This window comes from Schistocerca serialis, chromosome 2 (genome assembly GCF_023864345.2).
Source record: "Schistocerca serialis cubense isolate TAMUIC-IGC-003099 chromosome 2, iqSchSeri2.2, whole genome shotgun sequence".
Lineage (NCBI taxonomy): Eukaryota > Metazoa > Arthropoda > Insecta > Orthoptera > Acrididae > Schistocerca > Schistocerca serialis.
This window is the reverse complement of record NC_064639.1, coordinates 868,086,220-868,110,917: the sequence shown is the minus strand read 5'-3', so window position 1 is coordinate 868,110,917 and position 24,698 is coordinate 868,086,220. Positions and strand designations below refer to the sequence as shown.

The 24,698-nt window shown below is 43.4% G+C and overlaps 1 long non-coding RNA gene across 2 annotated transcripts in view; it reads left to right on the top strand.

Annotated features, from left to right (window-relative positions):
* The first annotated feature begins 520 nt into the window (after window positions 1-520).
* Window positions 521-24,698, top strand: part of LOC126456021 (uncharacterized) — a 110,389-nt gene continuing 86,211 nt past the window's right edge. Inside the window, exons 1-2 of one of the 2 annotated variants that reach the window (XR_007585362.1) lie at window positions 521-589; window positions 905-1,048. This is a non-coding gene — a long non-coding RNA (uncharacterized LOC126456021). Of the gene's footprint in view, window positions 590-848; window positions 1,049-24,698 lie in introns of those variants that run through there. The other variant, XR_007585361.1, reaches the window with a different exon arrangement.

Here is a 24,698-nt window from a genome sequence, read left to right as displayed (position 1 = left end):
ACGAAGACAAAAATGCTGTCTACTATGGCAAACTATGTAAATTTTTTCTGCAGGCCTGTTACTCCTTCAAGATTTTTAGAATTTTATCGTATTCGTTGATGTAGGCAGCCGAATAACTAATTTTTAATTTAATAGTGAACATAAGACTCGGGTGCTATTTCTCACATATAATCCACAATTTATATAGTGCTCGGTCTCACAAACAGTAATATTAGTTGTTGTTCTTTTAGTTCCAGAAACTGCGAAAGTGTACCTGCCGATCACTGTTTTGACTTTTTTCAGTAATAAAATCAAAACACATTGAAATCAAATAGAGTACAGCAGCAATTATTCAGCGCTAACTGCTATAGAATGCTCGTATCTCGAAATAAAGGCACCAGGGAGCAGTCGTGGAAGGCAAGTGGCGTCACGAAGTGTGGCCAAGCTGAACTTTTTGTGGCATGAAGTAAGTTAGAGCACTTCATTGGTGATACTGACAGCTGGCAACTGCGGTGCTGCTGTAGTAGGCTATTAACTATGGCGTCACTGTTGTTGCATACGTGAACCTGTCTTAAGAATCCCACTCAAAATCATATGGTCGGGAGGCACGGTATGTTGAGGACAAAATCTTATATTTGAATTTGTTCACTGTTAAATAATTTAGATGGAACTTGTTTTACTGCTGGTTAAATTGTATACACACGAAAACCTAATAAAATGGAAGGCTAACTCCTTAGATTTTCCTACTTCATGCTGATGCTGTTGACTCCACAGATATTCATGTACTGCTGTGATCATGGCTGTGATTGATTCGTTTGGTTAATAACTTTGACTTGGCGGTAAATACTAATAAGGCAGAAGGTAGTGATTAAAGTTGTTGTTTGCTGTCCTGGTTAATGTTATAAAGTAATGTCGATTGTTACAGAGTCTGTTGTGCAAGTGTTTCAACTGTGATGGATAGAACTGGGAAAGAAATGTTCCTGCTTGTCAATTAGTAATTTCATATTTCGAGAGAATGGATGGGAATATGCGTTACGTACCTTGGAGAGCAGCGAGTGAAGGATCAAGGGTAAATAATAATATTGAATAATAATAACAATAGTAATACAAGATTTTCGATATTGAAACTGAAACTTTATTAGTTAGCCAATAAAATTTCAAGTATCTATGTTAATTCTGTAAGAAAATGTAAGTTCGAAATCCCACTTTCTATTACTAGGAAATTTAATCGCTCGTTTCTTTGTAAATGTCATTAACAGCGCTTTATGCATGCTTTAGTCTTACATGTAACAATCCGATATTCATCCTTAGGCTTTCAGTCAACCGTCGATGTGTAAGATGATATAATATTGCAATCGCAAGCGTTTGGACGTAATTGGTAAGAAATTCATGACGTTGTTTTTATCACCGCTGATGAATCTTTTGTAACAATATTAATTGTGTAATATACGAACTGCTGATTGTCAGTGTCCTGTCCTGTGGGAGAAATGTAACTCATTACTAATTTATTTGTATGTTAGTTACTGGCACGTAAAATCTATGAGTGTTTCAGTCTAAAGAATGCCCAGGCGGTGAACTTCTCAAAGCTTAATATGCATTCTGAATGATAAATTGCCATAATTGACACTGTTTTTAAACTTAGATATAGGTAGCATGCTGTCTACAACTCCTCACAAGGGAGTTAATATTTTGGACTCTGCAGACCATAATATTGATCATTTCCATATACTCACTATATTGTTATAAACATATGCATAATTTTTCCACGCCACAGGTAAATCAACAGTTAACCCCACTGTCGTAACTTCAGAAGCGTGTACCAGTCTGAGACTGGCACTACCGTTATTATTGATTTACAGTTTCATAAATTACTTTAGCACACTTTATCAACCATTCTGCAGAGTCAGCAAGCAAGTCCCTTGGATATGTAGCACACCAGAGACAAAATAAGTTTAATGTGCATTAATTATCATACTTTGATGGCTCTATGCACAAAGAACCACCTGTTCAATTTAGTTTGTGTTGGTGGCCTCTATTTGGAATGGAGATACAACACACAGGCAAGTTTCATTCATGGTGTTTGTACAAGTTGTAATAATTTTTCGGTTCTTGCGTTTTATCCTTATGACCTTCATAATTTCAAGGAATGCGTTCCAATCAACATTAATGTGTTCATCTTTTGTCTGTGAAGTTGGGATTATTACATTCTTCTTGAAACCTCAGGGTATTTCACCTGTCGCATGTGTCTTGTATAACACATGGAATAGTGTTGTTACTTGATATGTCCTCCCAAGAATCTCAATAATTCTTTGGAGATGTCATCTACCCTTGAGGCTTTGTTTCAGTTTTGGTCTTTCAGTGCTCTGTCAAATTGTTCTAGAAGTATCACATTTTTCATCCCATCTTCATCTGCTTCGTGCTTGGTTTCTGTGATATTGTCTTTAAGGTGAAGTTTGTTTCCTTTGTATAACATTTCTGCACATTTCTTATCTCTTTCAGTCTTCCCATCTTTGCTTAACGCTGGCCTGCCATCTGAACCATTAATGTTTATAGAAAAGTGGGTGATGGTGGTTTTTTTTTCTCCATAATTTAATCATTCATTATTTGAAGAGTTTTGTAAAGCATTCAGCATGGTGCCTCACTGCCAACTGTTAATGAAGTTACGAGCATATGGAATGAGTTTCCAGATATGTGACTGGCTTGAAGACTTCTGAAGTAACAGAACCCAGTGCATTGTCCTTGATGGTGAGTGTTCATCAGAGACGAGGGTATTGTCATGCAGGTCCCCGGGAAGTATGATACGATCACTATTATTTTCTACATATATAAATGATCTGGCGGCAGCAGGCTATGGCTGTTTGCTCATGAATGCGGTTCCACTGTGAATGCTGTTCTCAAACAAGGGATGAGTTAGTTGACATTAGTAAGGAGCTGGAAATCGCTGTGACTACTGTCAAAAGATTGGTAGCTGTTGTGAATCGGTGTGCTGGGAGGGCTCCCGAGAATCGTGTACCTGTGATAACTGTACGAGAGGTACCTCAGGTACTGTCCTCTCCTTTGGATCCTGTCTCCTCTGCGGAAGGTATAGGATTTGTTATTACCTGTCCAGTAGACCGCGAATAATGTGTCAATGATAGATCTAGGTGACCTGTACGTGGTGGACTGGGACCAGGGAGGATTCAGGGCGTTGTACCGACTCTGAGTGTTGTACCGATCCGCCTAACCAACAAGTTTGAGGTGCTGTCTTTCACTGAAATTGAGGCAGTGGGACTCACGTCACCTATTTTGGGGAAACCTGTATTGTCCGGTGTCAGGAAGAAGCAAACAAAAATAGGGTAGGGGTCTATTAACTGTCGGAAGTTCAGATGTGAGGTGAATGATTGTACCCCTTAGGGAAATGGCAGCAAGGGACAGGAAAGGACATCAGGAGCTCTCGGTTTATATGTCAGGGGGCGTCATTCAGCATGTTGAAGAGGCTATTCTGGCAGCCATTGAGGGAACAGGGTGCAACCAACTGCAGATTGGAAGAAATGATGCTTGTCCTCGGGGCACCGAGGTCATTCTTGAGTAATTCCAGTGACTGGCAGAGAAGATTAAGATGATCAGCCTAGCACATAGAGTTTCAACGAAGCTCACAATTTGCAGCATTGTCCCAAGAACTGATTGTGGCCCTTTGGTTCTGAGTCGAGTGGAAGGATGGAACCAGAGACTTTGAAAGTTCTTTGACAAGCTAGTCTGTGACTTCATGGACTAATGCCATAGGGTTAAGAACTGTAGGGTCCCCCTAAAGAGATCAGGTGTGCAGTACACGTCGGAGGCTGCTACTCAAGTAGCTGACATAATAGATTTTTTAAATTAGGAGACACTCCATCCAATCCAGGTACAGATAGCTGTAGGAAACCCAGAAGTATCAGTTTAAGGTTGAAAGAAAAGCCCCCAAAAGGTGAGAGTATTAAAATCCTAATGGTTAACTGCCACAGCATTTGCAACAAAGTGCCAGAGTTTGAAGCGCTCATTGAAAGCAGTGAAGCTTACATAATACTAGGTACAGAAAGCTGGATGAATCTGAAATTGATGGCAGCGAGATTTTTGGGGGAAAAAATTTAAGTGTTCATCGAAAGGATTGGAAAATGGGAAATGGAGGTGGTGTATTTGTTGCAGTAGACAAGAAACTCAAAGCCACTGAGATGGAAATAGAAGCTGCATGTGGCACTCAGTATCAGGGCTGGGCATAAAATGATAATTGGACCCTTCTATCACCCACCAGACTCATCTCGATGTAACTGAAAAGTTAGAGGAAACGTCAACTCACTTGTAAGTAAGTTCCCCAATCATACTGTAATCATCCATCAATTAATTGGGAAAATTACAGTTTTGTTAGTGATGGGCATGATAAAACATATTGCGAAACTCTACTAAATGAAAACTCTGAAAACTACGTAGAACAGATAGGAACCTCTCTCATGATGGAAATATATTAGACCTGAGGATATCCACATCGAAATTATCAGTGACCATAACATGGTTGTGGCAACAGTGATTACCAAAGTACAAAAAGCAACTAAAACAAGCAGAAAGATAATGTTGAGTAAACTAGATAAAAGTCAGCTGTGTAATACCTCACTGAGGAACTTGAAACTTTCAGCACAAGGCATGGGCGTGTAGGGGGACTCTGGATCAAATTTAAAAGAATAGTTGACCATGTACGGGATAGGTAAGTACCCAATAGAACAGTTCATAATGGGAGCAATCCTCCATAGTATACAGTCACTGTAAGGAAACTCGTAAAGAAACGGAGATTACTGCATAATAGGTGTAAAACAAAGCTTTAGGGCTGTAGATAGAGGGGTACTGAATGAAATGCGTTTAGCTGTCAAGAGAGCAATGCGTGCTGCCTTCAATAACTACCATAGCAGAATATTGTCAAGAGGTCTTTCACAGAATCCAAAGAAGTTCTGGTCACGTGTAAAGCTGTTAGTAGCATCAAAGTTAGTGTCCAGTCCATAGCGAATAAGACATGAACTAAAATTGAGGGTAGCAAAACAAGAGCTGAAATGTTGATCTCCATTTTCAAATGTTCCTTTACAAAGGGAAACTCAGGAGAATAGCCCCAATTTAATCCTAGCACCATTGAAAAGATGAATGAAATAAGTATTAGTTTCAATGGTGTTGAGAAACACATGAAATCATTAAAATTGAGCAAAGCTCCAGGCCCTGATGGAATCTCTGTCAGAATTTGCAGCCGAGTTAGCTATTCCTGTAACTATAATATATCGTAGATCCCTTGAACAAAAAACTGTGCCCGAACAAGGCACAGGTCACACCTGTGTACAAGAAGGTTAGTAGAAGTGATCCACACAACTACCACCTAATATCCTTGACATCAATCTGTTGTAGAATCTTAGAACATATTGTGAGTGTAAACATAATTAGATATCTTGAACAGAATTACCTCCTCAGTGCCAACCAGCATGGATTTCAAAAATATGGAGCAAGTGAAACCCAACTAGCACTTTTCTCACAAGACATATGAAAGCTTTGGATCAATGCAGTCAGGTAGATGTAGTGTTTCTTGATTTCCGAAAAGCATTTGACTCAGTTCCGCACCTACAGTTATTGTCAAAAGTAAGATCATATGGACATCCAGTGAAATTTGTGACAGGATTGAGGACTTTTTACAAGGAAAGACACAGCATGCTATCTTGGATAAAGTGTAGTCATATGTAGATGAACCATGGACCTTGCCGTTGGTGGGGAGGCTTGCGTGCCTCAGCGATACAGATAGCCGTACCGTAGGTGCAACCACAACGGAGGGGTATCTGTTGAGAGGCCAGACAAACGTGTGGTTCCTGAAGAGGGGCAGCAGCCTTTTCAGTAGTTGCAAGGGCAACAGTCTGGATGATTGACTGATCTGGCCTTGTAACAATAACCAAAACGGCCTTGCTGTGCTGGTACTGCGAACGGCTGAAAGCAAGGGGAAACTACAGCCGTAATTTTTCCCGAGGGCATGCAGCTTTGCTGTATGATTACATGATGATGGCGTCCTCTTGGGTAAAATATTCCGGAGGTAAAATAGTCCCCCATTCGGATCTCCGGGCGGGGACTACTCAAGAGGATGTCGTTATCAGGAGAAAGAAAACTGGCGTTCTACGGATCGGAGCGTGGAATGTCCGATCCCTTAATCGGGCAGGTAGGTTAGAAAATTTAAAAAGGGAAATGGATAGGTTGAAGTTAGATATAGTGGGAATTAGTGAAGTTCGGTGGCAGGAGGAACAAGACTTCTGGTCAGGTGACTACAGGGTTATAAACACAAAATCAAATAGGGGTAATGCAGGAGTAGGTTTAATAATGAATAGGAAAATAGGAATGCGGGTAAGCTACTACAAACAGCATCGTGAACGCATTATTGTGGCCAAGATAGATACGAAGCCCACACCTACTACAGTAGTACAAGTTTATATGCCAACTAGCTCTGCAGACGACGAAGAAATTGAAGAAATGTATGATGAAATAAAAGAAATTATTCAGATTGTGAAGGGAGACGAAAATTTAATAGTCATGGGTGACTGGAATTCGAGTGTAGGAAAAGGGAGAGAAGGAAACACTTGGTTTAAGAATCATGAAAGAAGGTTGTATACATGGAAGAACCCTGGAGATACTAAAAGGTATCAGATAGATTATATAATGGTAAGACAGAGATTTAGGAACCAGGTTTTAAATTGTAAGACATTTCCAGGGGCAGATGTGGACTCTGACCACAATCTATTGGTTATGACCTGTAGATTAAAACTGAAGAAACTGCAAAAAGGTGGGAATTTAAGGAGATGGGACCTGGATAAACTAAAAGAACCAGAGGTTGTACAGAGATTCAGGGAGAGCATAAGGGAGCAATTGACAGGAATGGGGGAAATAAATACAGTAGAAGAAGAATGGGTAGCTTTGAGGGATGAAGTAGTGAAGGCAGCAGAGGATCAAGTAGGTAAAAAGACGAGGGCTAGTAGAAATCCTTGGGTAACAGAAGGAATATTGAATTTAATTGATGAAAGGAGAAAATATAAAAATGCAGTAAGTGAAACAGGCAAAAAGGAATACAAACGTCTCAAAAATGAGATCGACAGGAAGTGCAAAATGGCTAAGCAGGGATGGCTAGAGGACAAATGTAAGGATGTAGAGGCCTATCTCACTAGTGGTAAGATAGATACCGCCTACAGGAAAATTAAAGAGACCTTTGGAGATAAGAGAACGACTTGTATGAATATCAAGAGCTCAGATGGAAACCCAGTTCTAAGCAAAGAAGGGAAAGCAGAAAGGTGGAAGGAGTATATAGAGGGTCTATACAAGGGCGATGTACTTCAGGACAATATTATGGAAATGGAAGAGGATGTAGATGAAGATGAAATGGGAGATATGATACTGCGTGAAGAGTTTGACAGAGCACTGAAAGACCTGAGTCGAAACAAGGCCCCCGGAGTAGACAATATTCCACTGGAACTACTGACGGCCGTGGGAGAGCCAGTCCTGACAAAACTCTACCATCTGGTGAGCAAGATGTATGAAACAGGCGAAATACCCTCAGACTTCAAGAAGAATATAATAATTCCAATCCCAAAGAAAGCAGGTGTTGACAGATGTGAAAATTACCGAACTATCAGCTTAATAAGTCACAGCTGCAAAATACTAACACGAATTCTTTACAGACGAATGGAAAAACTAGTAGAAGCCGACCTCGGGGAAGATCAGTTTGGATTCCGTAGAAACACTGGAACACGTGAGGCAATACTGACCTTACGACTTATCTTAGAAGAAAGATTAAGGAAAGGCAAACCTACGTTTCTAGCATTTGTAGACTTAGAGAAAGCTTTTGACAATGTTGACTGGAATACTCTCTTTCAAATTCTAAAGGTGGCAGGGGTAAAATACAGGGAGCGAAAGGCTATTTACAATTTGTACAGAAACCAGATGGCAGTTATAAGAGTCGAGGGGCATGAAAGGGAAGCAGTGGTTGGGAAAGGAGTGAGACAGGGTTGTAGCCTCTCCCCGATGTTGTTCAATCTGTATATTGAGCAAGCAGTAAAGGAAACAAAAGAAAAATTCGGAGTAGGTATTAAAATTCATGGAGAAGAAATAAAAACTTTGAGGTTCGCCGATGACATTGTAATTCTGTCAGAGACAGCAAAGGACTTGGAAGAGCAGTTGAATGGAATGGACAGTGTCTTGAAAGGAGGATATAAGATGAACATCAACAAAAGCAAAACAAGGATAATGGAATGTAGTCTAATTAAGTCGGGTGATGCTGAGGGAATTAGATTAGGAAATGAGGCACTTAAAGTAGTAAAGGAGTTTTGCTATTTGGGGAGCAAAATAACTGATGATGGTCGAAGTAGAGAGGATATAAAATGTAGGCTGGCAATGGCAAGGAAAGCGTTTCTGAAGAAGAGAAATTTGTTAACATCCAGTATTGATTTAAGTGTCAGGAAGTCATTTCTGAAAGTATTTGTATGGAGTGTAGCCATGTATGGAAGTGAAACATGGACGATAAGTAATTTGGACAAGAAGAGAATAGAAGCTTTCGAAATGTGGTGCTACAGAAGAATGCTGAAGATTAGATGGGTAGATCACATAACTAATGAGGAAGTATTGAATAGGATTGGGGAGAAGAGAAGTTTGTGGCACAACTTGACCAGAAGAAGGGATCGGTTGGTAGGACATGTTCTGAGGCATCAAGGGATCACCAATTTAGTATTGGAGGGCAGCGTGGAGGGTAAAAATCGTAGAGGGAGACAAAGAGATGAATACACTAAGCAGATTCAGAAGGATGTAGGTTGCAGTAGGTACTGGGAGATGAAAAAGCTTGCACAGGATAGAGTAGCATGGAGAGCTGCATCAAACCAGTCTCAGGACTGAAGACCACGACAACGACATATGTAGATGTTACTTAAAGTGTGTTCCATGGAAGTGCGTTGGGACCCTTGCTATTTATGTTAAATGTCAATGACATTATAGACAATATTAATAGTAAAATCAGGTTTTTGCAAATGATGCATTTATCTATAATTCAGTACTATCTCAGAGAAGCTGCTTAAATATTCAGTAAGATCTAGGTAAGATTTCAGCATGGTGCAGAGATTGGAAACCTGCTTTAAATGTGCAGAAATGTAAAATTTTGCACTTCACAAAATGAAAAAAAAGTAGTATCACATGACTATAATATCAGTGTGTGTCTATTGGAATTGGCCAACTCATACATTGTAGGGATATGAAATGGAACGGTCACATACGGTAGGTTCCGTCTTGGATAAAGCAGATGGTGGACTTCAGTTTATTGCTAGAATACTGAGGAAGTGCAATCAGTCCACAAAAGAGATTGCTTACAAATCACTCGTGTGACCCGTCCTACAATATTGCTCAAGTGTGCAGGACCCGTATCGGATAGGACTGAGAGGGGATTTTGAACATATACGGAGAAGGGCAGCACAAATGGTCACAGGTTTGCTTAATACATGTCAGAGATATGTATGAGCTGAACTGGAACCCTCTTGAAGATAGAAGTAAACTATCCCAAGAAAGTCGGTTAATCAAGTTTCAAGAGCTGACTTTAGATTATTACTCTAGGAATAAACAACAACCTGCTATGTATCAATAACACAGAGATTGTGCAGATTAGAATAATTACTGCAAGGGCAGAGGCATTCTGACAGTCATTCTTCCCACAATCCATATGTGAATGGAACAGGAAGAAACCCTAATAACCGCTACGGTGGGGCGTACCCTTTGCCATGCACCGGGTGGTGGTGTGCAGAGTATAGAATGTAAATGTTGCTGTGGTGTATGGGGAGGTATCGTTGAGTGACTGTAGGAGGATAAAAGACAATTCAGACAAAGTTTGTAGTTGGTGTAATGAACAGCAGCTAGCTCTAAATGTAGAAAAATATATGTTAATGCAGATGAGTAGGAAAAATTGACCCATAATGTTATAGTATAGCATTAGTGGTGTGGTGCACTGTTTGACATAGTTGTGTCGATTAAATATCTAGGTGTAGTGTTGTACAGCGGTAGGAAATGGAATGAGCGTGTAAGAATTGTAGTAAGGAGGGTGAATGGTTAACTTTGGTTTATTGGGAGAATTTTACGAAAGTGTAAAGGAAGATATCGGAACAATTCAGAGGTTGGCTGTTGGATTTGGTATTGGTAGGTTTGAACAACCCACACTTATTATGGGTGTGCTTCGGGAACTCGGATGGGAATTACTGGAGGAAAGGTGGTGTTCTTTTCAAGGAACAATGTTGAGGAAATGTAGAGTGCCGACATTTGAGGCTGACTGCAGAATGATTCTATTGCCAACAATGGACATGTCACGTAAGGACCGCAAATATGACAGAGAAATTAGGGTTTGTATGGAGGCATATTGATAGTCGTTTCTCCTAGCTCTATTTGTGAGTGGTACAGGAAAGGAAATGACTAGTAATGGTGCAGGGTACCCTCTGCCACACACCATATGGTGGCTTGTGGAGTATGCATGTAGGTGTAGATCTTGTATTGAGTTCCTTTCGCATTTTTCAGTCAATAGTTCTCTAATGCTCCCTTTGATATACTCAGAAAGCACTAGTTCTTGCAGCATATCTGGTTCCTTTATCCTTAATTTCCTCTCTTCAGTCAGTTTCTCCAATTTTAATCTGCAGTTCATAACGAGTAGGTTATGCTCAGATTTCAGATGTGCTTCTTGAAATGTTTTGTAGCTTAAAGACTAGTTTCTAAATTGCTGTCGTACTAATCCATAATCTATCTGAAACCTACTGTTGTGTCCAGGCCATCCCGTGTAATGCAGCCATCTTTCTTATCCCAAGTGATGAAATTTTGCTCATTGCAAAATTCTATCATGTGGCTTCCTTTTTAATCGCTTTTCCCTTTTCATGTTCCCCATCACAGTTTCATTTTCATCTCCTGTGAGGTATGCCAACACAATGCCTCTTTCGTCATGTGCAATCGCAAATGCAGAGGAATAAAAGGGCAAGCACAAAAATTTGTGGAAAAGATGCTTGTTTGCATGGGGGTTCTCGTGTACACATGTTGCCTTATTGTGTCTCTAAATTCCCTTCTTTCCTTGGGAGATTGTGATGAAAAGGTGACAAAAAAAGAAAGTGATAGAGAGATATATAAACAACAGAGGTACAAGAAATACAAAGTGATGGCAATGTTTTGTCTGCAAATTTCAGGAGGAGGTCACAAGGAGATTTTAGATTTTCTGCTTGAGAAACTGCAGAGATAAGGCTGGCAATAAAATTTTGTTAGCTAATGACTACATACTTGTTTGAATTATTTATTCCTCATTTCATAACAAAGCATTTCAATTCTATAAAATTTGTAACGTGGAATAATTGTAATTTATTATTTGATTGTTTTATATGTCTTTTTGCTGTAGGATTGTTTTATATGTCTTTTCGCTGTAGGAAATGCATAAGCATGTAATTACTGGCATATTTTGTTCCTGTACAATATTACAATTTGCGTCTATTAGCACCTATAAGTACTGTTGTCATGTATAATTATAATGTGTTCCATACCCATGCAATTCTCTCGCACACTGGATCAGTGGAACATGAATAAATAAATAATTAAAAGGAAAAGTGATTATTCCTGAAACTGAGGAATAATTAAGAGAATTTCTTAGTCATTATGTAAAAGGTAATTTACTTTCAATGTGTCGTATGTATTTCATCATGAAATATGATTTAGATTGACATTCTCAGACTCGACAAATGTAGGTATTTCATAGACGCCAGAATCCACTAAAATAGAGGTTGTGTTTTTCAGTTTCATATCTTTTTTCATCATCTGTGTGCTTCATTTATATTTTTAGTAGTTCACTGATGAGCTGCACATACCCCATCACTTCTTTTGTTCAGATGTCGGGCTCCTTAGTTGTTGTGCCTAAGTCACCATAGCATGAATATTTGTCCACGGTTTTCATATATGTACAACTTTCATAAATTTTTTCGACTTATTCTTCCTAGTTATCGAATTTTGAAACTTATGATTTCTTACTCTTTACAGAACCTTTATACCTAATATGTCACACTCAGGGCAACACATGTCGAATTTTATTTCAAATTATCTTCACACGACTTTTTTTCTTTGTCTGTTATCATCTATAAACTTAAGCATGCTTCCATTGGAGTCAACAGATATTGTTGTACATAAATCACTCTACAGCATAATCTCAACACACTACACAATCAAACACATATGGGCCCCAACTGCCTGTCATCTGTTAAAAAGTGCAAAGATTCCCACTGAAGGCAATTGGCAATGTGCTTTATGCATGGCCACCATTGCCGGGAAATTACGCATGCACACATGTGCATGTGTAGTTGCACTGTTGGAAATCAATGTGCATGCGCAAAGTTGAACACAAAAAAGGCATTGTGCAGAAGCACCTGTAGGAATACAAATAATTTCTTTAACAATAAAATGGAAAGAACAGATTGGTTCAAGTGGCTCTGAGCACTATGGGACTCAACTTCTGAGGTCATTAGTCCCCTAGAACTTAGAACTGGTTAAACCTAACTAACCTAAGGACATCACACACATCCATGCCCGAGGCAGGATTCAAACCTGCGACTGAGCGGTCTCGCGGTTCCAGAATGCAGTGCCTAGAACTGCACGGCCACTTTGGCCAGCAACAGACTGGTGCTCACCACGTCGAGAAGCCATTGTCACAGGCAGACACAATGAAATAGAACATTAGAAATACTTGCAGCTTTTGGACAAAGTCCTTCTTCAGAAGTCTCTCTCTCTCTCTCTCTCTCTCTCTCTCTCTCTCTCTCTCTTTCTCTCTCTCTCTCTCTCTCTCTCTCTCTCTCTCTCACACACACACACACACACACACACACACACACACACACACATACAAATCCATGGTACAACGATATGCATCTACAGTCTATGCTAACCTTTTCATGGGCAATCAAGAGGAATCCTTCCTAACCATTCAGACTCTCAAACCCCTCCACAGCTTCTCCCCCATTCGCTTCACTTGTTCGTCCTCAGCCCAACGAGCCACCTTCCTCAATGTTGACCTCAGACTCAAGGATGCCTACATCAGTATTTCGTCCATATCAAACCTACCAATCATAACAATACCTCCACTTGGACAGCTGCCACCCATTCCACACCAGGAAGTTCTTTCTCTACACCCTAGCACCAGTGGTCATTGCAACTGTGGTGTCAAGCAGTCCCTCTCCAAATATGCAGAGGGATGCTCTGAGGCCTTTCCAGAACGAAATTACCCTACCAGCACTGTTCAGAAACAGATCTCCTGTGCCTTGTTTTTCCAGTCACTTACCACCTCACAAATACACACTGTCTCTCCACAAAACAGCACTCCACTCATGACTATGTACCATCTAGGAAGGGAACAGCTGAATCACTTTCTCTGCCACAGTTTCAACCAACTCTCATTGTGCCCTGAAATGAGGAATGTCATACCCACTATTCTCTCATCCCTTCCACAGTAGTATTCCACTGCCCACGGAACAGAAGCAGTATCCTTGTCCACCCTTATTCCACAGCTGCTCCTATCTGTTACCTCATGGTTCATATCCCTGCAATAGACATGGATGCAAAACCTGTCCAATACATCATATCACTATTATTACTCATGTCCTGTCACAGGCATCTCCTATCCCATCAATGACAAGGCTACCTAGGAAAGTAGCCACACAGTTTACAAACTAACCTACAACTACTGTACTGCTTTCTGCATGGGCTTGACAACTAACGCTGTGTCTGTCCGCAGAATGGCCAGTGCCAACTGTGACCAAGGCAGCTAGACTATCCAGTTGCTGAATGTGGTGCTCAGCATGATGTTTTCCACTTTAATGACTGCTTCACAGCCTGTGCCATTTGGATTCTTCCTACCGATACCAGTTTCCGTAAATTGTCCAGTTGGGAACTCTCTCTACAACATATCCTTTGTTCCTGTAACCCTCCTTGCCTCAACATATGCTAGTCCCTGTCCTCCTCTTACATATCCTCTTCCTTATTCCCACTCCAGTACACACAGGCATTCATACTACCAGTACACCTACAAGTCCTTTCCTGTTCTCTAATTCTCTTCTCTCCTTTTCCCCCTCCTCACCCTGCCCCCTCCACTCCCCAATCCCACTGAGTACAGCCTCTTGACTCTGCACCTAGCAGCAAGTAGCCTTCCCTGCATACTCCCACAAGCAGTGCTAGCACCTTCCCCCATCCTTACCCAGCTGCTGTCTCTCTCCTTCCCCATCCCAAACTGCATCCTCACCCCTACTACCCACTCCAACTAGACAGCTGCACCCATCAGACACAGTCACCGTTGGACCTTAGTACTCATGACAATATCTACATGTGTGCGAGTTGTTGGGTGAGAATTCTTTTTCTGAAGAAGGACTTTCTCTGAAAGCTGAAATTATTTGTAGTGTTCCCTTTCATTGTATCTGTCTGTGATTCAACACCTCCTCTATTTGGTGAGTAGCCATCTATCCTCTCCATATTCCTGTTACACCATCCTAGACATTTTTTAAAATAATTTCTTTTTTCAATTAATAGAACATTCCGGGTTAATATACTGTCCCCCTCTGTGTGGAACATTTTCGGGGGGGGATCATAGCTTCTTTGAGTGTCCAGTGCACCATCTGGCTCGCTGTTGACAGCAGCAAAATTTTGTTTACACATGCTTCTGTGCAATGGCGTGACGTCACATGTTTTTAATACCCGAGTGTGACTGGCCATTGTCGACTGCAATTGTCTGCTGTTGCTACCACCCCATGGTGGAAGGCTGGTACGCATCTTTTTCAGCACTGGAATCCAGATACTCAATTTCATGGCCTCCTCCTTCCTTTCGAAATCCCTAGGTTATTGTACAATCTCTGTGACCTCTAATTGTTCCTGTCTGCATCTCACTGTGTCATCTTCATGGTAAGTAGCAAACTGTCTGTTGCGGATTGGCAAGACAGCCAACCCACTATGAGGAAGCCGAAAGGCACGCGTTTAAACTCTCACAGGCTGGCGTGAGGTCTGGAACAGGACAAGGAATTGAGACTAGCAAAAAAAGTATGTATCTTCTGGAATACTTAACTTTAATCCATAATTGGTGAATATCGCTCTTGACGGTACATGTTTTACAGCATCACTAGTAACTGGTAATGGCGCCTTGTTAGGTCGTAGCAAATGACGTAGCTGAAGGCTATGCTAACTATCGTCTCGGCAAATGAGAGCGTAATTTGTCAGTGAACCATCGCTAGCAAAGTCGGCTGTACAACTGGGGCGAGTGCTAGGAAATGTCTTTAGACCTGCCGTGTGGCGGCGCTCGGTCTGCAATCACTGATAGTGGTGACACGCGGGTCCGACGTATACTAACGGACTGCGGCCGATTTAAAGGCTACCACCTAGCAAGCGTGGTGTCTGGCGGTGACACCACATTCCTCCCCCACAAATCGGCGGACGGTTGTGGCATAAGGCTTCCGCCTGCCGTGGAGAGGACCCCATGTTGGCGTATGCGACGAGGTGGGGAGCCTAACAACAGGTGAGGCTGTGCTATCCGCACCCTGCCATTCGGACCGAGGGGAGCTAGGAAACGCCTGAAAACCTGCTTCAGGGTGCACGCCAACATGAGGTGTATGCGGCCGTAGAGAGACAGGAGGGGCGAAGGGTCGACCTCCATCGGGCCGGGGCATCCGACGGGCGAAGACGACATATGGTCCGGAGCAGGCAAGAGTTCCATGGCGGAGGACAACTGGTCAAGGGAAGCGATCGGCGGCGCGTGACCCAGGGAGGCGCCCGGCGGTTGCAGCGACACGTCCACTGCGGGCGTCGCCGGCAGGAGAACAGGCGGCGGTGCGTCGCCATGGGGCAAAATGGAAGGCAGCGTCGGTAACACCTGGGGCTGAGGCAAGCCAGTAGATGGGTCCCCAGGGCGCTGACCGGACGCCACCGTCGCTGAAAGCAGACGGGGAGCGGCAGATCCCGTGCGACGACAGAGGCGCAGCTGATTGAGATGCCGACGCACCCCACCAGAGGCCCCCAAACCCAGATACATAGCGCGGCCGAGGCAGCGAAGAATGCGCCCTGCGAGCCAACGCCGCGAACCGTGATAGTTGCGGTAGTAGACAACGTCGCCTGGGGCAAAAGCAGGTGTCTGCCGCTGCACAGGAACCTGATGCGGCGGATGTAGCAAAGACATCAAAGTGCGATGAGGGCGACCGTGAAGCAAATCAGCCGGGGAGCGACCATCTCGAGGCTGAGAGCGACACGAGGACAAAAAGAGCAATAACGCGTCCTCCCGAGAATGCGACTCTTTCAGCTTCAACATCTGTGACTTGAAATTCCTGACCAATCGTTCAGCGGCACCGTTTGACTGTGGCGAAAACGGCGCGGACGTCAGATGTTGAATGCCATTGGCCTTGCAGAATGACTGAAATTCTGCGGACATGAATTGTGGGCCATTGTCGGAAACAATAGTCTGTGGAAGACCTTCAATGCAAAAGATAGCGGATAACGCTTGGATGGTGGCAGATGTCATCGTGGAAGACATCCGGACAACAAAAGGAAAATTACTGAATGAATCGACGAGAACCAACCATCGAGCATTCCAGAAGGGACCAGCAAAATCGATGTGTAAGCGTTGCCAAGGGGAAGTGGCGTTGGGCCATGCAAAGAATTTCCGCGGTGGTGCTGATTGTTGTTCGGCACACACCATGCAAGAAGAGCACATATTCGTAATCGCGGCATCGATTCCGAATCGAGTACAGTGCTGACGAGCAAGTTGTTTTGTCCTCACTACACCCCAATGTCCTTGGTGGAGAAGCCGTAAGACAGAGGACTGTAACGAACGTGGGACCACGACCCTGGACTGATCATTATCAGAACGCAACAGCAAAACACTACGTCGTACAAAAAGTCTCTCCTTGTGAGGAAAAAATCGGCGAACCAGCGGATCCTCGATCCGTGACTTTGACGAGGGCCATTGCGTAGCAACAAAACGCAGAACGGTAGCAAGGACAGGGTCAGCAGCTGTGGCTGTAGCTACACGACGAAAATCAATCGGAAACGATTCGACCACATCATCGGTTTCCGAATCTATGAACATGCAAGCAAGTTTGGAGGAATCGAATGCTCCATCCTCAGCAACAGGCAAACGGGACAACGCATCGGCGTTTCCGTGCTTAGCAGTGGACCGATACAAGATATCGTAGCGGTACTGCGAGAGGAAAATAGACCAGCGAATGAATTTCTGTGCTGTACGTGGAGGTACAGGCTTGGTCGGATGAAAAAGCGATGTCAAAGGTTTGTGGTCGGTGATGATGGTAAAGTGATGACCATACAAGAAATCATGAAACTTTGTAACACCAAATACGAGAGCCAGTGCTTCTTTCTCGATCTGTGAATAATTTCTTTGCGCAGACGAAAGCAATTTGGATGCAAAGGCAATAGGGCGATCGTGCGAACCATCTTTGTGCGCAAGCACAGCACCGATCCCGAAATCCGATGCATCCACCATCAACAAAAGGGGCTTCCGGGGATCGAATGGCGTAAGGCAAGTATTGGAAAGCAACGCCGTTCAACTGGTGAAAGGCGCGTTCGCATTCCGTCGTCCAGACGAATGGAACACCCTTACGGCGTAAGCGATGTAGCGGAGCTGAAATGGAAGAGGCATGTGGCACATATTTGAGATAGTAATTGATTTTTCCCAGCACACTCTGTAGCTGCTTCAAATTCTGTGGTGAAGGAAAGTCTTGTATGGCACGGAGGTGCTCTGGACTGGGATGTATGTCTTGGGCATTGAGTACATGTCCCAGATAGGGTAAGTCACGAGCAAAAAACACACATGTGTCCTTCCGCAAGCGAAGACCATTTTGTCGCAAGACCTGAAATAATGTTCTGAGATTGGCTAAATGTTCATCTTCCGTCTTTCCAGAGATCACAATATTGTCCAGATAGTTTGCTGCAGTAGGGACCAAAGCACAAACAGTTTGTAGATATTGCTGAAACAATGCAGGGGCAGATGCACACCCGAATGGCAGTTGTTTGAATCGGTACAAACCAAGATGCGTGTTAACCACCAAGCCGCTCTGGGATTCTTCATCCACCGGTATTTGCAAGTACGCATCTGCTAGATCCAACTTCGAAAAATATTTACCCGGGCACAGTTTGTCAAAAAGATCTTCCGGGCAGGGTAAAGGAAAAGTTGCAGTCACTAGTTGGGGATTCACTGTTGCCTTGAAGTCCACACAGTCTCAATTTTCCGGAAGGTTTTGGCAAAATTACTAAGGGTGATGCCCAGAGAGAAGCCTGCACACGTTCAATTACACCTTGTGATTCCAAATCGTGTAATGTTTTTGCGACCGCATCACGCAATGCGTGGGGAACATTGCGCGCTCTGAAAAATTTCGGTTGCTTGTTTACTTTCAGTTCCAAATGTGCTTTATAGTTCTTAGCACAACCAAGGCCCGGTGCAAAAATGTCCGCAAATTCTTCACATAGACGAGAAACACTGGCTGAAGGCACAGTCTGGTTCACTGATAGGACCTGATTTACTATAGACAAGTTAAACAACTGAAATAAATCGAAACCAAACAAGTTCACTGCAGAAGAAGAACGAAGGACGTAAAATGATACAAGTTTTGTTTGTCCTTTGTATGTTGCAAGAAGGCTGCACTGTCCTAACACAGGAATCGCTTGTCCTGAATAACTACTTAACTTAACATTTGCGGCACGCAACGGAAGTGTGCCCAGCTGTTTGTACGTGTCGTGATTGATCAATGAAACTGCAGCTCCGGTATCGAGCTGGAATGGTATCACTTTGCTGTTAATGTCCAAGTCCACAAAAAGTTTATTGTCCTGCTGACGACCAGAGCGACTGTCTCGTGCAACGTGAACTGACACTGGTACAGAATCACTTGTGACGTGACGGGATTTCCGGCGATGTCGACGCACACTATTTGTGGGACAAACACAGTCACTGTTAGAGTGTGTGGCACTGGGCGGAGTGGTATGAACTATATGAATTTCCATGGGCGAATCGTCGCGAGCCTGAGTATCCTTGGTTCGAGTCAGATTCCGGCGGGAAGCAAAGGGCCTGGAATGGTTTTGAGCTTCCGATCGGAGCTTTTTCTGGCAAACACTTTGAACATGTCCTTTTTTTATTACAGAAAAAGCAAATAGCCTGGCGTGACGGGCGATTCTCACGCGAATGTCTAGTAGCACACCGCGGGCATGATTTCACTGCATTTGCTTGATGGCGTGGTACACGTGGCTGAGAGCCAGGCAGCTTTGGCGCGGCCAGGCACGTGGACTGTTTACTGTTCCGTGCAGTTCGCCCGGCGGGCCGGTTCACCTGACACACGGGTGCCGAAGTTTCAAATGATTCCTGAGCAAAGTCAAGTGTGTCCTGCCGATCCAATATGTCCATCAATTGTTGAAGGGAGGGATTGACTAGTTTCAAAATCTGTTCCCTTATACGAACATCAGAAATGTTCTGTGCAATTGCATCACGCACCATAGTATCTGAATAAGGAAGTCCACATTGACACTCAAAAGCACAATCCCTAGTAAGGCCTTGCAAGGTTGCAACCCACTCCCTATTAGTCTGACCGGCCGTACGTTTTGTACGAAAGAACGTATACCGTTTGGCAACTACATTGACTGATTCTTTGAAATATGCATCTAATGCAGACAAAATTTCGTCGTAGGACAGAGTTGCTACGTCGCGCCGGGGAAACAATTTGACTATCACACGGTACGTTTGGACGCCGACGGACAAAGGAGATAAGGCTGCCGCTCATTACCTTGAATTCTGTAGGCGGTGAGATGGAATCCGAATTGGCATGACCACTCCGTCCAGCTTTCCAGTGCAGCATCAAAAGGACAAAAAGTTGGTGCAACTGCGTGTTGTGGCTGCGGTAGCGGTGAAGCAGCGGCTGCCGCATCGTTTTGCATTGCACGTTGACCCTGGACGAGCTGTCCAAGGGCATCCAGTAAGGCCTGTGTCTGCTGGTTCTGTAAGCGATAAAATTTGGAGAGTACATCTGGAGATTGTGGCGAAGCCATTACACAAGTAAATCAGGGCAGTATAGTTACGAACGCGATTTGGCCTCGTCGCCAAACTGTTGTGGATTGGCAAGACAGCCAACCCACTATGAGGAAGCCGAAAGGCACGCGTTTAAACTCATGCAGGCTGGCGTGAGGTCTGGAACAGGACAAGGAATTGAGACTAGCAAATAATGTACGTATCTTCTGGAATACTTAACTTTAATCCATAATTGGTGAACATCGCTCTTGACGGTACATGTTTTACAGCATCACTAGTAACTGGTAATGGCGCCTTGCTAGGTCGTAGCAAATGACGTAGCTGAAGGCTATGCTAACTATCGTCTCGGCAAATGAGAGCGTAATTTGTCAGTGAACCATCGCTAGCAAAGTCGGCTGTACAACTGGGGCGAGTGCTAGGAAGTGTCTCTAGACCTGCCGTGTGGCGGCGCTCGGTCTGCAATCACTGATAGTGGCGACACGCGGGTCCGACATACACTAACGGACCGCGGCCGATTTAAAGGCTACCACCTAGCAAGTGTGGTGTCTGGCGGTGACACCACACTGTCTTTTCCTATATTGTTGATTATACTGCTGTGGTGGCTGTTGGCTTTGTGGCCATCTTGATTACAATAATGTGTTCACTATGTTAGTTGTAGTATTTCACCTACATTACAGTGTTCATATTCATTATAAGATCTACTATTTCATCACACTTATTTGATTTTGTTTCGATAATTATGTACAAACCTGACAAGAAGTTATATTCTTCTTGTCACCACATTTTAGTAATTCTCACTGTATCTAACATCAATCTGTGAGGACAGTTGTTTCCAAAAACCTGTTTACTCACAAAATAATACTCACATGATATTTCTGGACCCATCTATTATTCATTACACTTTTCGAGCTGTGCCCATCTTCAGATGACTTGGTGGAAAATTGGTAACAGGCATTTTCTTTTTCCTACAATCTTGCAAGATTACACAAGTGATGAATTCTTCTTGGGTTATCAGCCGAGTGATGGCTTGGTGACGACACCACCACTTGGCTGATAACTCAAGAAGAATTCATCAGTGGAATACGCCGAGAAAGACTGCAATCACATACATTACACAAGTGTCTCGAAAGAGGACATATACTAAAACATTATTGAATGTCAGAAATATAAAACAAAAAAATACGATTTAATACTTTTTAATATGCTTCTTTGGCAAGAATGTCATTTAACGCCGAAAGAAATGTAAAGTTTACTAGTCCACACAGCAAATAACTTTAAGGTCTAATGTGTGCTGCTTACAGCCGAATGATGTAGCTGGTAGATAGTGCCACATAGGGAACTTACTGACACTATATGGCATAGATGCTGTAGTGCTGCTGTACATGGTTGATACATAGTTACAACTGGTAATTTCAACTTCTCGTCCAATATTTATACAGATTTTTGTACATTATAAAGAAAGGAGAAGTTGGCTCCATGTAGAACTTAGTTCTTTTGAGCCATGCCAGTCTACATGGTTCCCATTTCACAATAACAACTTCACTGAAGGCACATAACTTTTGATCTTGTGGACTTGCACAGCTATTGTATAAATAATGTTTTTATAAAACTAGATTGTTATAGTTATATTTGCCCTCTGCCGCCCCCCTCCCCCCCCACCTCCCAGGGGAGGGTGGGGGGCTCACATCTCTTTTGTGAGTATGTGTTTGGCCACCAAGGAGGGTCACAAAGTACCCGCATGGTGGTAACCTTTGACGATGCAGTGATTGCACTATCAGTGCCTGAACTGGAAACAACACATGCAAGCCAAGGAGTATGTGCCTGTCATGGCTGGGACACAGGGACTCTGTGACTGGTGATGCCTGTCAAAGTAGATGGTACCAAGGTGGAAGATTCGTACTTGAAGTGAATTCAACTTTTTTCTGCTGGTGCAGTAAACCCAATATTTTTTGTCGAAAACACTGAAGACAAATTGGAGGCAGTTGAGTCTCTGGGGAAAATGTGAAATGGTTCATTATTAATTAAGTTTGCGTCTGCTGTCCAGTCTACAACTCTTCAGGCATGTGCTGGTCTACGTGACATACCTGTGACCATTGCCCCACACACAGCTTTTGAATGTAGACCAAGGAATCATCTTCCACTCCAAACAGATGAGGAGCTCCATTCTGATCTTCAGTGATCATGCCTACATTTTTTTCAGACTTGCACGAAAAGGCCCCAAGGATAATCATACAGATACAAGTGCCTTTATCTTAATCTGTGAAGGGAATGGCCTCCTGGAGAAAGTTGATGTCGTGGTGTACAGGTGTGATGTGAAACCAAATGTCCCAAAGCCTCTGAGATGCTTCAGATGTTTATACTCAGGGCACATGTCATCTCACCAGACAGCAGACCCAAAATGTAGCAACTGTGGATGATTATTTCCACCTTTGTGTGTCAACTGCAAGGAACATCACCCTCCATGTTCCCCAGTTTGCCCCGTATTCAAGAAGGAACAGAAGCTCCAGGAATATAAATCTATTGACCGTCTGTTGTATGCTAAGGCACAGAACAAATATAAACACCTACATCCTGTGTATATGAGAGAAGCATTCTTCTTTTTTGGTCTAATGGTGAAAGGGTTTCCTCTTGGGATCCCTCTCCCTGGCAACCCTCGGATTGGAGGCCCAACACCAAACAATGGCTGAAGAAGCCATGGCCTGTGGGTCCCAGGGCCATCCGCTTTTCATCTGCCCCGCACTCAGTGCAGATAGCCCCTTGAACTAACCTTGTTCACCGAAGGTTACAGAGTAGGAGGAGGAGAAGAAGAAGAAAAAATCGGGACGAGGTTCTTCTGGTGCTCCTGGAGGTGCCAGATTCCCCACTCCGTCTGATTCTGAGCCAATGTTTGTGAATCTAGTTCCATCCCCATGAGAGAGAGAGAGAGACAGTGACCCTGCAGCCTGACCAGCACTCCTGGCCCCTTCACTCCTAATCTGGCCTTAAGTCATGGGATCATTCAGTGGAATTGTAATGGGTACTGCTGTCACTTGTTGGGACTACAGCACCTTCCTTGCTTTTCTTTTGCAGTTTACTATCCAAGAAACTTACTTCACTGGTGACCTTTCTTCCAAGCTCTGTGGTTATCACACATTCTGTTGTCAGTGAATGGTATCCCCTTTGTACCTCGTTGAAGGCAGTAGCGGTGCAGGTTGCAAATGACGTCGGTGGTTACCGTTTGCACATTTACCTATCCCCAGGTATGCCACTTACTTATGTTGAATTGATCACGTTAATCCAACAACTTCCCCTCCTGCCTTTCCTCCTGGTAGGAGACTTCAGTGAACACCGCCCCCTGTGGTGGAGTATGACTTTGTGTGGTAGGGGTTTTACAATTGACCAGCTTCTCACAGACCATGCTCTTAGCATCCTCAGAGATGATTCTCCGACCTACTTCAGTACTGCCCCTGACATCTTTTCAGCTATTGGTCTAATGATCTCTTCACCTAATCTTGTGGCTTCACTACATTGGTCATGACCTTTGTGACAATGGCCACTTTCCAGTGACCCTGTCATTTCCTTACCCCCACCAGATGGGTAGATTACCATGTTGAGCACTTCACAGATCCGACTGACCATCATATGCCTCTAGTGTTACATTTGCCGCCTTTCTGTCATATTGTGTTGATAATGTTGTGCAAGGCGTCCCGGGTGCAATCATCCATACCACTAGAACTGCTATTCGTTTTTCTGCAGGTCCCCCGTTTGTTGGCTGGTTCTGTCATGGACCAAAGACATTGCAGTAGCCATTCAGATAGGTGATGAGCCATGAAAAAATTCAAACGACATCCTTCGCAAACCAACCTTATCATTTTCGAGCAACCTAATGCTAGGGAGTCAAATACTGTGTGAAGAAATGCTGGGAGCACTCTCTCTCCTCCCTGGGAACAGATATGGCTTTCATCTCGGGTGTGGGCCAAGCTCCATGGTCTTAAAGAGTGCCAGCATTGAACAGCTTTTTCAGGTCTTTTGCTGCAGGGCTGTCTTTACACCAATTTATTGGTTCTTGTGGAACATCTTGCAACCATTTTGTGACAGCATAGTTGTCCTCTTCCTGTGTGGCCACTGTTCTATTGCGGAAGTGACAAGTTGAATACATCCCCTTATGTTTCGCTCCCTACCAAGCTGAATCTTATAATGAACCCTTAACTGACTGGGAACTACTTCAAGCTCTTGCTTTGCTCCAGGCCCTGATTCAGTTCAGTCAGATGACTTAACACCTGAATGTTCCCCAATGACAATATTTCCTCAGGATCTTCAACCATCTTTGGCTCCAAGTTGTCTTCCCCTTGCAGTGACAAGATAATATTGTTGCCACAATCCTTAAGCCAGGAAAGAACCCACAATGTCTCTTGATAGTTACCAGGTGGTTAGCCCGACCAGTGCACCCTGTAATCTGCTTGAAAGGATGGTTGCCTGGAGATTGTGCTGAGTTCTTTGATCTTGGGGCCTTATGTCCCTCTATCATTACGGTTTCTGGGAAGGACGATCCACAACCAACCATCTGTTTAGGTTGGAAACAGCAATCTGACAGGAGTTTTCTAAGCACAGACTCACTGTCACAGTGTTTTCTGCCCTGCATAGCCTGTATGTAACTACTTGGTGTCATCGCATTTTA